This window comes from Nannospalax galili, unplaced genomic scaffold (assembly GCF_000622305.1).
Source record: "Nannospalax galili isolate Female #2095 unplaced genomic scaffold, S.galili_v1.0 scaffold571, whole genome shotgun sequence".
Lineage (NCBI taxonomy): Eukaryota > Metazoa > Chordata > Mammalia > Rodentia > Spalacidae > Nannospalax > Nannospalax galili.
The window spans coordinates 772,105-784,491 of record NW_008330297.1 but is presented as its reverse complement, the minus strand read 5'-3'; the positions used below and the strand labels follow the sequence as shown (position 1 = coordinate 784,491).

Below are 12,387 nucleotides of genomic sequence, written 5' to 3'. Positions count from 1 at the left end.
GTGTGTGTGTGTGTGTGTGTGTGTGTGTGTGTGTGTTTAGGTCAGAGGGCAACTTGCAAGAGTCTGTTATCTCCTCCTACCATGTGGGTTCAAGGGATTGAACTCAGGGATTTACCTGCTGAACCACCAGCTTAAGTTCTGTCTTTGTATGCACAGACTTCTGTAATGAAATTCCATACACTGGGAATTTGAGCCAAGTATTTGAACGCTTGGTCCCTAGTTGATGGTGGTGTTTGGGAGGTTTAGGAGATGTGTCCTTGTCCCATTTGTAGTTCATCTCTCTCCTTCCTGTGCCTGCTGGAAGATGTGAATGCCCAGATTTATGCTACAGCTGCCTGCTGCCATGCCTTCCCACCATGACAGACTCTGATCCCTCTGGAATCCTAAGTCCAAATAAACTCTTCTTTAATAAGTGGCCTTCCTTGGTCATGGTGTTTTATCACAGCAATAGAAAGTGATTAATACGATGTTGGTTTTTTTTTTTGGTCTTTTTGAGACAGGATCTCTTTGTAGTTCCAGCTGGCCTGGCATTTAGTATGTAGACCAGGCTGGCCTTGAAATCACAGAGATTTGCCTGCCTCTGCTTCCTGAGTGCTGGGATTAAAGGCATATGCCACCTTGCTTGGTTTAATACAATGTTCTACCCTCATGACCTGCTCTAAACCCATACCTAATACCTTCATCCTAGGTATCCTAGGAGGATGGGGTGGGGTGGATTATAATCATCCATAACAGAGTCTTTACCTGATTCCTCCATCATAAAACTATTTTTCCCTTTGATTACTGTGTTCACTAGGAATGAGTTACTTTAGGGGCTTAGAGAGATGGTTCAGTAGTTAAGAGCACTGACTACTTTCGCAGAGGACTCTGGTTTGGTTCCCAGCAACCACATGGCAGCTAACAGTTGTCCATAACTGGTTTCAGGGAATCAGATGCCTTCTTTTGCCCTTGACGGACATTGTGCATACATGGTGCACTTTCATACATGCAGGCAAAACATTCACACATAAAATAAAAATAAAATTTTTAAAAAGGAGGGGCTGAAGAGATGGTCCAGCAGTTAGTAACACGTGCTCCTCTTGCAGAGGACCAGAACTTGTTTCCTAGCACCCATGTTGAGTGGCTCATGGCACCTGTAACTCCAGCTTCAGGGGAGATCCAAGGCCCTCTTCTGACCTCTGAAGGCACCCAAGCACACAGACATAAATAGAAATAAAATTTTAAAAAACAAATGGCCCATTACTCTCCTTTTTTCCTTCAAAGAAGCTCCACTCTTAGAATGAGGTATATCGTTATTTTTGTGCATGTGTTAAAATAATCACAACTGATAAGTATTGTTGGGAAGATGCTTCCAAGTTATTCCACTATCCTGATTCTTCTTAAATATCTTGCTAATTTTACCATTGTTCAGTGACTCACCTGCAGCAATTATTACTATGGAATTCTCTGTGTAGACCAGAAGAGATCCTCCTGCCTCTGCCTCTGCCTCTGAAATGCTGGGATTAAAGTCATGCACCACCACCACACCTAACTTACCCTTTTATTTTTGAGCGTTCATGTCATTCTGTAAATGAAGTGAGTTCTATTTCTCTTTTCTGATCTTTATACTGTTATTTATTGACCTATCTAGCCTGTCCAATGCATGTTGAGAAGGACACTGTCCCTTCGTCCTAAGTTTGGGAAGCAGTCTGACCTTACTTTGTCAAATATTTTTTGGCAGGCTTTAGCAGATATTCCTTAGCAGATTAAGAATGTTTCATTCTAGGGACTGGGAGTGTCGTTCGGTGGTAGAATGCTTGCCTAGTAGTCAGTACTAGCACTGCAGAAAAGAAGAAAAGGACAGTTTGCTGATAGGAGCCGTGTCCCCCTTTTGTACTACGGATGTTGAGTTTTAGCCAGTACGTCTCTTCTCTCATGGCTTTCTTCCTAGTCTGTCAACAACTGGATTGTAGTTTGCGTGTTTCAAACAGAGAAGTGGCCTTGTTTTTCTGGTGTAAACAGGTTTAGTCATGATAGATTTTGCCTTTCATATACTGCTGTATCTTGTTATCTGATGTTTTGTTCTTGAAAAAGCTTGGAGCCAAGTTAAATGTGTATGCTTTCTCAAGATAACCACACATCAGAATGTGCAGAAGTGCTTTATGGGAATTCTCTCTGCCATCACTGAATAGTGAAGAGCTGCACTCCATGGATGAGAGTATCCTGTTAATTGTGCTGTTATTTAGAACATTCCTAAGTGAAAGTGAAACTGGCTGCTATGTGCCTGGTTTTCCTGACTGCACAGAAGTGAAGAATGTGGCACTTGCTGGTTTTGCTTGGGGCCACTGCTCTGATTTGTGTCCTTGGCACAAATGGCAGGGCACGGAAGTAGGCAAGTGCCATTGGAGCGCTGCTGCGAAGACAGTTTTCACCTCTGGAGTCTTTTTTTTTGACACAGGGTCTCACTATGTAGCCCTGACTGTCCTGGAACTTGTTTGGTAGACCAGGCTGTCCTTGAACTCACAGAGAGCCTCCTTCCTCTGCCTGTTGCCTGCTAGGTTGGAAGGCGTGCTGCCCCACGCCTTGCCATCTTTTTAGACTTTTTTATAACATTTTTATTTGTTGTGTATATGCACACGTGTGCATGCCATGGCATGCATGTGGAAGTCAGAAGATAGCTTGTGAGACTCAGTTGTTCTCTCCTTCCACCCTGTGGGTTTTAGGAATAAACTCAGGTTGTCAGCTGTGCAGCAGTCCCCCATACCGTCCAAGCCATTTCGTTGGCCCCTGTCTGGATTTTTTTGAAGTAGCTTTCCTTGCTCCAGTGTGTGCTCTTGGTGTCTTTGTCTACACTCATGGCTGTAAAGTTCTCTATTTGCTCTGTTGGGCAATATGTCTTATTTCTTTGTCAGTGTCATGCTGTTTTGGTTACAATAGCCTTGTAGTGTGCTTTGAAATAAGGTATTGTGGAACCTCCACCTTTGTTCTTTTGTTTTCTCTTTTGTGTGTGTATGAGTGTATTGCCTCCATGTATGTAAGTGCTCCTTTGTCATGCAGTGCCCACGAAGGCCAGAAGAGGATGTTGGATCCCTGGAACTGGAGTTGTGGACAGTTGTTAGTCACCATGTCGTGCTGGGAATTGAACCCAGATCCTCTGCAAGAGCAGCCAGTGCTCTTGGCTGCGGAGCCGTTGCTCCAGCCCTTCTTTCGTTTCTGTTGCTCAGGATGGCTTCAGCGACTCTTTTGTGTTCCCACATCAGTTTTAGAAGTTTCACCATTATTTCTGTGAAGAATGCCATTTTTATTTTGAGAGGAATTATACTGAATGTGTATGTCGCTCTGAGTAGTAGGGACATTGTGGCGCTTTATAGCCTGCATTGTAGAGCTGTATTACTTGGTGAAGTTTGTTCTTAGTATTTTCATCTTTTTGGAGCTTGTGGTGGTTTGAATGAGAGTGGGCCCCATAGCCTCCAAGTATTTGGACATTTGATGGTGCTGTTTTGGAAGGTATTAGAAGGTACCACCTTGTTGGAGGAAGGAAGCACATCATGGGGTAGGCTTTGAGGTTCTTAAACCTGGCTAGATTTCCAGTCCCTCTCTGCTTCCTGTGCCTGCTTGAAGATGTGATTGATGGGTGTTCTGCTCCGACACCTTCTGCTGCTGTGTCTCCCCTGCCATGGTGGACTGTAATCCCTATGGAATCGTAAACCAGATAAACTCTTCCTTCTGTGTGTTGTCTTGGCCATGGTTTATCACAGCAGCAGAGAGGAGATTACTGCAGAGTTACTGTGAATGAGATTGCCTTTAACTTCCTCAACAAGTTCATTATTGGTCTATTAAAAAGTTACTGGTTTTAGTCTGGCGTGATGGTGTATGTCTTTAGTCTTAGCACTTGGGAGGCAGAGGCAGGTGGATCTCTGAGTTCAAGGCCTGCTGGGGCTACAGGGAGACCCTGTCTCAAAAAGACAAAAAAGAGTAAGAAATTTAAAAAAACAAATTACAGGTTTTACTGTTTTTTGTATGTTGATTTTTGTGTCTTGAAAATTTGTTGAATTTATCAGTTCTAACTATTTTGGTAGATTGCTTAGGTTTTTTTTTTTATTTTAAAAAAATTTACTCATACATAATGACTGTTTTGCCTATGTATGTAAGCGTACTCATGTTGTACAGTCCTTGCAGAGGCCAGAACCAAAGTTATGGATGATTGTTATCTGCTGTGTGGGTGCTGGGCACTAAACCTGGGTCCTCTGCAAGAACAGCCAGTGCTTTTAACCACTGAGCCATCTCTCCAGCCCTGTTTAGGTTTTTTTATATTTGAAATCATTTTGTCTGCAAATGTTTGACTTCTTCCTTTCCTATTTAAATGCCCTGTTTCTTTCTCTCAGCTTATTGCTCTAAGAGCATCAAACTACATTGGATAAGAGTGGTCAAGTTAGACATCCTTATTTTATTCCTGACCTTAGAGGAAACTTTCTTTTAAAGACAGGTTCTCACTATGTCACCCAGGTTGGACTTGAATATCAGGTCCTCCTGTCTCAAAACAAAATTGCAGAGTTACAGATGTGTTCCACCAAGCTCATATTTGTAACAACTGCTTTGAAGATTTTATTTTCTTTAAATTTAATTTCTGAGCTCTTTGACTCTGGCGTCCACCTGCCTTTTTACTGGACATCCTGTTGTTTCTCCTTCACAGGTAAGCTGTCAGCTAGGCCCTTGACTCAGTAATTGTAGCTGACATAAAATTGTTTTAGGAAATAAATGAACACAAAGATATCTAAAAATTTCTTTTTGTCATATGGTTGAATATTTAAAACATGAAGCCAGGAGTACTGACGAACACCTTGGTCTCAGCAGGGATGGAGGAATCTCTGAGTTCAAGGCCAGCCAGGGTTGACAAAGTGAGACCGTGTCTCAGAAAACAAACAAGCAAAAAACCCCAAGACAACAAACCCTGAAAACAACTTAAGTGGCTGATAGTAGAAAATTGACTAAAATAAGGTAAACCTAGACCAGATGTGGCAGTGTATACCTTTACCCCTAATCCTAGCTCTCTGGAGGCTGGGGCAGGTGAATCTGAGTTCAGCCAGCCAGAGCTATATGGTGAGACCCTGACTCAAAACAAACAAGCAGGCCAGAAAGGTAAATCTGTGTATGTAATGGAATAGCTTTCACACATTGAAAATTATGTTGAAAAAAACTATTTGTGTAGAGTATGTCCACTTGTCCTTTACTACATTAGGAGTACATATGCCTGGGTGGCTGTATGTGAACATATAACATATCATGGGCGACTCAGATTTTATATGGTCACTTTCTGTACTTTTTTTCTGGTGGCAAACGTATACTCAGAGTTAGCCAGCTCCATTCAATTTAGATGGTCCTCAAACTTCAGAAGCAGGAGCCAGTAGGACATGTGCCTTGGCAGAGCATCCTGATGCTGATCTTGGCCCCAGCAGTGTCATAAGAGCATTTTTCATAGTCTTTGGTCTAGTGATTCTTAGCCTTGACGTCTAGAGCAAACACAAGTGTTTTCTATCTTCATGACTGACTTGGTGGTCAGTGGGCATTTAATGAGCAGTGTGTTTTCCCTGGGGATGGTCTTAAGGATGCTTTGGGCTGCCTTTAGAGATGATTTCTGGGACCACCAGGAGGGGCAGATTTGCAGGCCCTTGTGGGGCTGAGGGCGCCTTCTAGTGTCTTGCATTTGGAGTCTTCAAAGCCATTGTTTTGGCTGTAGGAGGATCAGGAGCTTCCTTCACTTTGTAGCATTTTGGTGAAAAAATGAGACTTTATAGTGACTGTCTGAGGTAGTTTGGTTAAGATGATTTTTATTTCATCAGTTTCTGTTTGTTCTCCTGGTCCGGGGATTAATGCTAGGGTCCCAGCATATGCTAGGAAAGCTTTCTCCCCAGCAGTAACTCCAGCTCTTCGTTCTTACTGTTTCTACTGTTTGAGAATTTCATACGTGCATGTAGTATGTTTTGATCAAATCTACCCTGCATTGTTTCCTCTCCAGTTCTTCCCCACCCCCCCATCCCCATCACATTCTCCTCCCTACTTGTGTGCTCTTTTTTTTTTTCTTTTTTAACCCACTGACTCTACTTAGTGCTGCCTTGTGTGTAGATAGGTCATCTAGTGAGCATAGGTAGCCTCTCAGATCAAATCCATGAAGTAAACTCACGTTTCCTCTCCCCGCAGCCATCAGTTGCTGTCACAGCCTCTGTGAGTTTAGATGTCCACCACCCCTGGCTTTTATGGTCTTTCTGCCCCCTCTTCCACCATGATCTCAGAGCTTTTGGGGGAGGGGTGTGATCTAGATAGCCTATTCTGGACTGCGCACTCCAGTCTTTGTTCTCTGCTTGTGGACCAGTTGTGGGTCTCTGTTCATTGACATTTACTGCAAAAAGAAGCTTCTCTGATGAGGGTTGGAAGATGCACTAATATTTTTCATCACTTTTATCCTGAGGAGGTCTTACCTTTATTGTTTTTTGGGGTGTTTTGTTTTTTGTTTTGTAATAGTCTCACTAAGTTACTAAGGCTGTCCTTGAACTCACTCCTAGTAGTCCAGACAGGCCTTGAATTGGAGATCCACCTACCTCAACCTCCCAAAAGTGGGAATTACAAGCCTGCACCACTAGGCTCAGCTTCTTTTTGTTCTTTAAAAGGTAATGACTACATGTCACATTAATAAAAGAAAAATTACCATATTTTTAAAACATGTGACTACAGGGCCTGGAGAGATGGCTCAGTGGTTAAGAGCATTTGTTGCTTTTGCAGAGGACCCAGGTTCAATTCCCAGCACCCACATGACAGCTAACAGTGGTCTGTGACTCCAGTTCCAGGGGAATCCAACACCGTCTTCTGACCTCCATCGGCATTGCACAGCACAGGCGTACATACACACATGCAGCAATACACTCAAACACATAAAATAAAAATAATAAAATATTTTAAAAATTGACAGTTGTTAATAATTTGTTATATCTTTCACCACCCTTGACACTGTTCATTTTAGATGTATTAAAGTAGTAAAAGCCTTCTAATACATGCCACAGAATCATTTTGAGTTCAAAGAACACAGTTCCAGTTATTACAAGAGTTTCACCTTCAAATAAGTGTGACTACTAATGTGTGTATGAACTGTTGTATTCCTAGAAAAAGATTTCCTTCCTAAAATAAAGTATTTGGAGGGTATAGAGTCTATGAAATGGCAAAAAAATTGGAATGAGTAGACTAGAAAGGCGTGTGGTCTAGGGAAAAAAAGGGCTGAAAATTTGGTCTAGGAAGTAGAAATTTAGGAGCACACTGTAGTGCAATATAGACCTGCTGTAGGCTTGCTGTAGACCTGCTGTAAACCTGCTGTAGACCAGTATAGACCTGCTGTAGATCAGCCATAGACCTGCTGTAGGACTGCTATAGACCTGCGTAGACCTGCCATAGACTTGCATAGACCAGCTGTAGACCTGTATAGACCTGCTGTATATCTGCTGTAGGCCTGCTATAGACCTGTAGGCCTGCTATAGACCTGTGTAGACCTGCTGTAGACCTGTGTAGACCTGCTGTAAACCTGCTGTAGGCCTACTGTAGACCTGTGTAGACCTTCTGTAAACCTGCTGTATATCTGTTGTAGATCTGTGTAGGCCTACTCTAGTATGGTTGCCTCTAGCCATATGTGGCTATGAACACTTGAAATGTGACTAGTCTGAATTTAGAAATGCAGCAGCTATGAACTTCACAACAGATTTTGAAGAAATAGCACAAAAAGTAAAGCATTTCAGAAACTGAAAAGTACTGAAGGCATGTTAAAGCAACTCAACTTTCTGATCAATCATAGCTGCTCTTCCATGGATGATAGATAGGGTTGTATCCTAATAAGCCCATTGTAAATGGAGATAGCTTAAGTAGAAAATGCATGTAAGCTGGGCATGGTGATGGGGGGAGGGGAGAGAGAGTGAGAGAGTTAGTTTTTAAGAATTCATTTTTAAAATGTATGTGGGCATATGCATTCATGTGGAGGCCAGAGGACAGATTTTAAGAGTCAGGGTCCCGGGGATTGAACTCAGGTTGTGAAGCTTGGTGGCAAGTGCCTTAATCCACCTAGCCATCTTGCTGGCCTCCAGATCGAGTGTCTAATTTGTTGAGTATCTTTATCCATACACATGCTGGCAGCACAGTATCTTTTGTAGCCGTGGCTCACTGGGAGTCCAGAGCTTAGAGAATGGACTGGCTGTACTACCAGCCTAAGAAAGAGAGACATTCATGATTTGGAGTTCACTTTCTACTGAATGTGTTTGCTTTTGCTCTGTGCTAAAGTCAAGCCCTAAGTAGGGAACCATGCTTGTCTCCAGGTAGTTTCTCATAGTGTGGATCTTGTAGACTGATGACAGACTGAACAATGGACAGCAGCACCTTTCACCCCATGATTAGACAGTCCCTTCCCTGGTTCTCCCCTTGCCTTACTTTATGAACCAGAAAGTTATATTTCAACAGATAGAACATTTGAGTAGTTGGAACATGAACATGATGATTATTTCTGTTTTTAGATCACATGGCAGGAATGAGCCAAATCAATGCTTATGCAGATAGGTATTGAAATAGATTTTGAGTTAGATTATCTCCTCATTGATCTGTTCTTGCAGAGGACCTGGGTTCAGTTCCCAGCTTCCACATGGTGGCCATCTGAAACTCCAGTTCTGGGGATCCCACTGGCACCAGGCACGCATATGGTACACTTATATACATGCACACAAAACACTCATGACAAAATAAAGTAGGGAGAGGAGGAGAGCGTTTCACATTTTTTTGTCAAATTAATGAGAGACTTGTAATAGACTTACTCCTTTTAAGTAAATAAGTTGTTTCAGACGATCTATGATTAGGTAAACTATAGGAATGTAAATGTATTAACAGTACAGTGATGTATGGTTCTCCAGATGCTACAGGTCCCCTTCTGGGATCCTTAGGCTCATTCATAAAAGAATTTAAGAATGGACTCAAACAGAAGCTTTAGGACAGTTTAATTAGAATTTAAGGAAAAGTCCTCAGGGCAGGGAAGCTGTAAAACTCAGCAGAGCTGCCCTAAGGGGGAGAGTGGAGGGAGAAGGGAAAGGCACAAAGCTGTGCAAGTTTAGAGCCAGCATAGCATGGAGGTAGGTCACACATGTGGTGGATTAGTAGCCGCATGGTAGAGAGGGGAAGGGAGTTTTAGAGAAAAAGGTAAAATGGGGCAGCCCAAAGTGTTAGGGAAGCATGCTTAGAAAAAAGATAGATGAGGGGCTGGAGCAATGGCTCAGCAGTTAAGAACACTGGCTGTTCTCGTAGAAGACCCGGGTTTGAATCCCAGCACCCACACGGCAGCTAACAACTGTTTATAACTCCAGTTCCAGGGGATCTGACAGCCTCTTCTGTCTTCCGCAGGCCTTGCATGACACGGGTGCACTGACCTACATGCAGGCAGTACACGCATACACATAGAATAAAAATAATAAATAAAATATTTTTAAAAAAGAAAGGAAAAAGATAGACAAAAAGGGGAGGAAGAATTGGGCAAGACTTAGGGAGAGCCACATGTGGGACCTGACCACGTGGACTGCGCTGAGGGGGCAGGGATTCTGGGCAGAAACAGTTCACTGTTTTATTAACACTCTAGGCATTCTGTCCATCTCTTTACCATGACATAGGTGAATCCAGCCTCCTAAGCATGGTCCTATGACCAGGTGTTTGACCCAGCAAAACTGGAAAGTTGGGTTTTCCAGGCCGGAGATTTTATTCTCCTGACCATCCTTCTCCCAGGGAGCTCCTTGCTACTTTACCACATAAACACTTTGGAAGTACAGAAGAAGTGTGGCCATTAATTTTCTTTATAACTTGATTATAAATTATCTTTGTGTTGGCTACAGAATGTTTTACATGTTCCCCAAATGGATTGTTCTACATTATTTAGTAATTCTAAACAAGAAGTGTAATTTTCACTCTTATCTCATATGAGCTAATATTTTATATATTATGACCAGGAATACAGCGGTTCTTCCTCTGTATTCTTGTTACACTAAATTTTAAAAGTTTGTAGATTTTACTGGTTGTAGTCAGTGGTGCATGTCTTTAATCCCAGCCCTCAGGAGACAGAGGCATCTGGAGCTCTGTGAGTTTGAGACCAGCCAGGGCTACAGAGTGAAACCTTATTTCAAAAAATAATATTGATAAAGTTGCTGATTTTTTGTTGCTGTACTCTTTCATTTGAGGTATGGTACAAATATCCATTTCCTAACACATGGCAGGAAAACTATATGTTGGAAAAATTAGGGCTGGAAATGTGGCTCAGCAATAGAGCATATACCAAGCATGTACAAGGCCCGGGGTTTACCGGGTTGGGGGATGATAACTAAGGCCTGCCCCAAACTCGAAGAAAAGTAGTTGGAGCTCAGACTAGAATTCTTTCATTGGGAAAATTGGCCATGTGCTTGGCTAAAGCTGAGCTTAATGTAATTAAGAGCTTACACTGGGCCCCATCCTTAGTGTAGTGAGGCAGCTGATCAATAGTTAAGAGCTTACACTGGGCCAGAGCCTTTGTTTCACATCACTGCCCTGCTGTATCACTGCTTAAGCAAATAGAACTTTTTTTCCTTTCCTGATACTGGGAATTGAACCAGAGGCCTCCACATACTTTGCAAACATGCTACCACTGAGCTAACAGAGCCTTTAACTCATTTTGTAGGCCAGGCAGGCTATAAGCCTGTGATCCTCCTGCCTCAGTCTCTCAAATCATTGGATTACAAGTGTGTACCACAGGTCTAGCGGCTAAGCTTATGACTTTATTAAGTACTTTATTTCTGTGCCTCATTTAACTAATTTATTAAATGGATATAATAAATACTTTGGCTTCAAAGACCTGAAGGAGTTAATATATGTAAAGCTTTTAGAACAGTGAGTGGCATAGGATAGACTATGTCAAATAATACTTACGTTACTATTAATAAAATAAATGTCAGCACTGATGTTAGTTTAATATGGTCAAAAATGCCAATGTAAAAGTGAAAACATAAAAGCTTTAGGGTAATACGAAGATACAGGTTTATAACCTTAGAACCTAGAAGGTTGCACAAAGTATGATCCAAAGATCTGCCAAGGCTAGGCATGGTGGTACACACCTCTAATCCTATACTAGGGAAGCAGAGGCAGGTGGATTTCTGTGAGGTCAAGATTGGCCTAGTCTACATAGCAAGTCCCAGGCCAGCCGGGGCTGTGGTGTGGCACCCTGTCTCAAAAAAAAAAAAAAAAAAAAGACTACCATGTAATAAATTATATTGAAAAATACCATGAACAAAGCAAAAGATAGAAAAAATAGACATAATTTGAAGGAAAGTTTGAAGCCTGTAACATAAAGCTTATTTTCTTACTTTATAAAGACACTTAAAAAAAACAACAAACTTTAGTATATGAGTGTTTTGCCTGTGTGACCAGAAGAGGGCGTCGGATCCCTTGGAACTGGAGTTATGGATGGTTGTTAGCTGGGACCCAAACTCTGGTCCTCTGGAAGAGCTGTCAGTGCTCTTAACTGCTGAGCCATCTCTCCAGCCACTTTTAAACCATTAGGAAATCACAACCCTATAATAACAGAGCAATTTAAAGTCTCAGCGTCATTCCTTAACTACGTGATCTAAAGTAATTCTCTGCATGTTAATGTTGGGAAGGTGAGGCATTCTTAAGCATTACTGTTGGCGGGGAGGGTATAAAGGCAGTGCCCCACCCCCTTTTTTTTTATGTAGTCCAGGCTGGTCTTGAACTTACAATCCTCCTGTCTCAGTCCTTAGTTTAGTGTCTTAGTGCTTTAGTTTACAGGCATGTGTCGTACCTAGTAGCTGGCCAATTTTTAAAGTACAAACCCTCTAAACTTCCAGCTCCACTTGTTGGAAACTTCTCTTGTTGATTATAGACGTTCTCATAAATATAAATTAATTAAATAGTGATATCAACAATTATTTACTCCATAGAGTAAAAAATAAATTAATATGAGGATTTACTCTGCTAACCGAGAAGGGTGTCCAGGATATATTAAATTTAAAAATGTTGTGGAACTGTGTGTAGGCTGTTGGTGACTAAAAAAATGTTAAGTGTTTACATGTATGCTTTTATAAGCCTAAATACGTGAATATACAAAGGATTCACTGGCTTCAGCTGTATTTGCTTAGTAGAGTGTCAGTTATTAGGGAGAGTACAGGATTTTTATTACATACTTTACATTCTATATATATAGTTAAACACCTCCCTCCCACCCCTACCCCCACCACAGTGCTGAGGGTTGAACCCAAGTCCTTATGTATCCTAATCATGTGCTCTACCACTGATCCCGTTACTTGCATAGTTAGGGCAGAGAAGAAAATAATACAGAAAGGTATGATCTCTCTCTCT

The 12,387-nt window shown here is 41.8% G+C and overlaps 1 protein-coding gene across 1 annotated transcript in view; it reads left to right on the top strand.

Annotated features, from left to right (window-relative positions):
• Sec24b (SEC24 homolog B, COPII coat complex component) overlaps positions 1-12,387 on the top strand; it is an 80,023-nt gene that overhangs the window by 7,223 nt on the left and 60,413 nt on the right. The window lies entirely within an intron of this gene.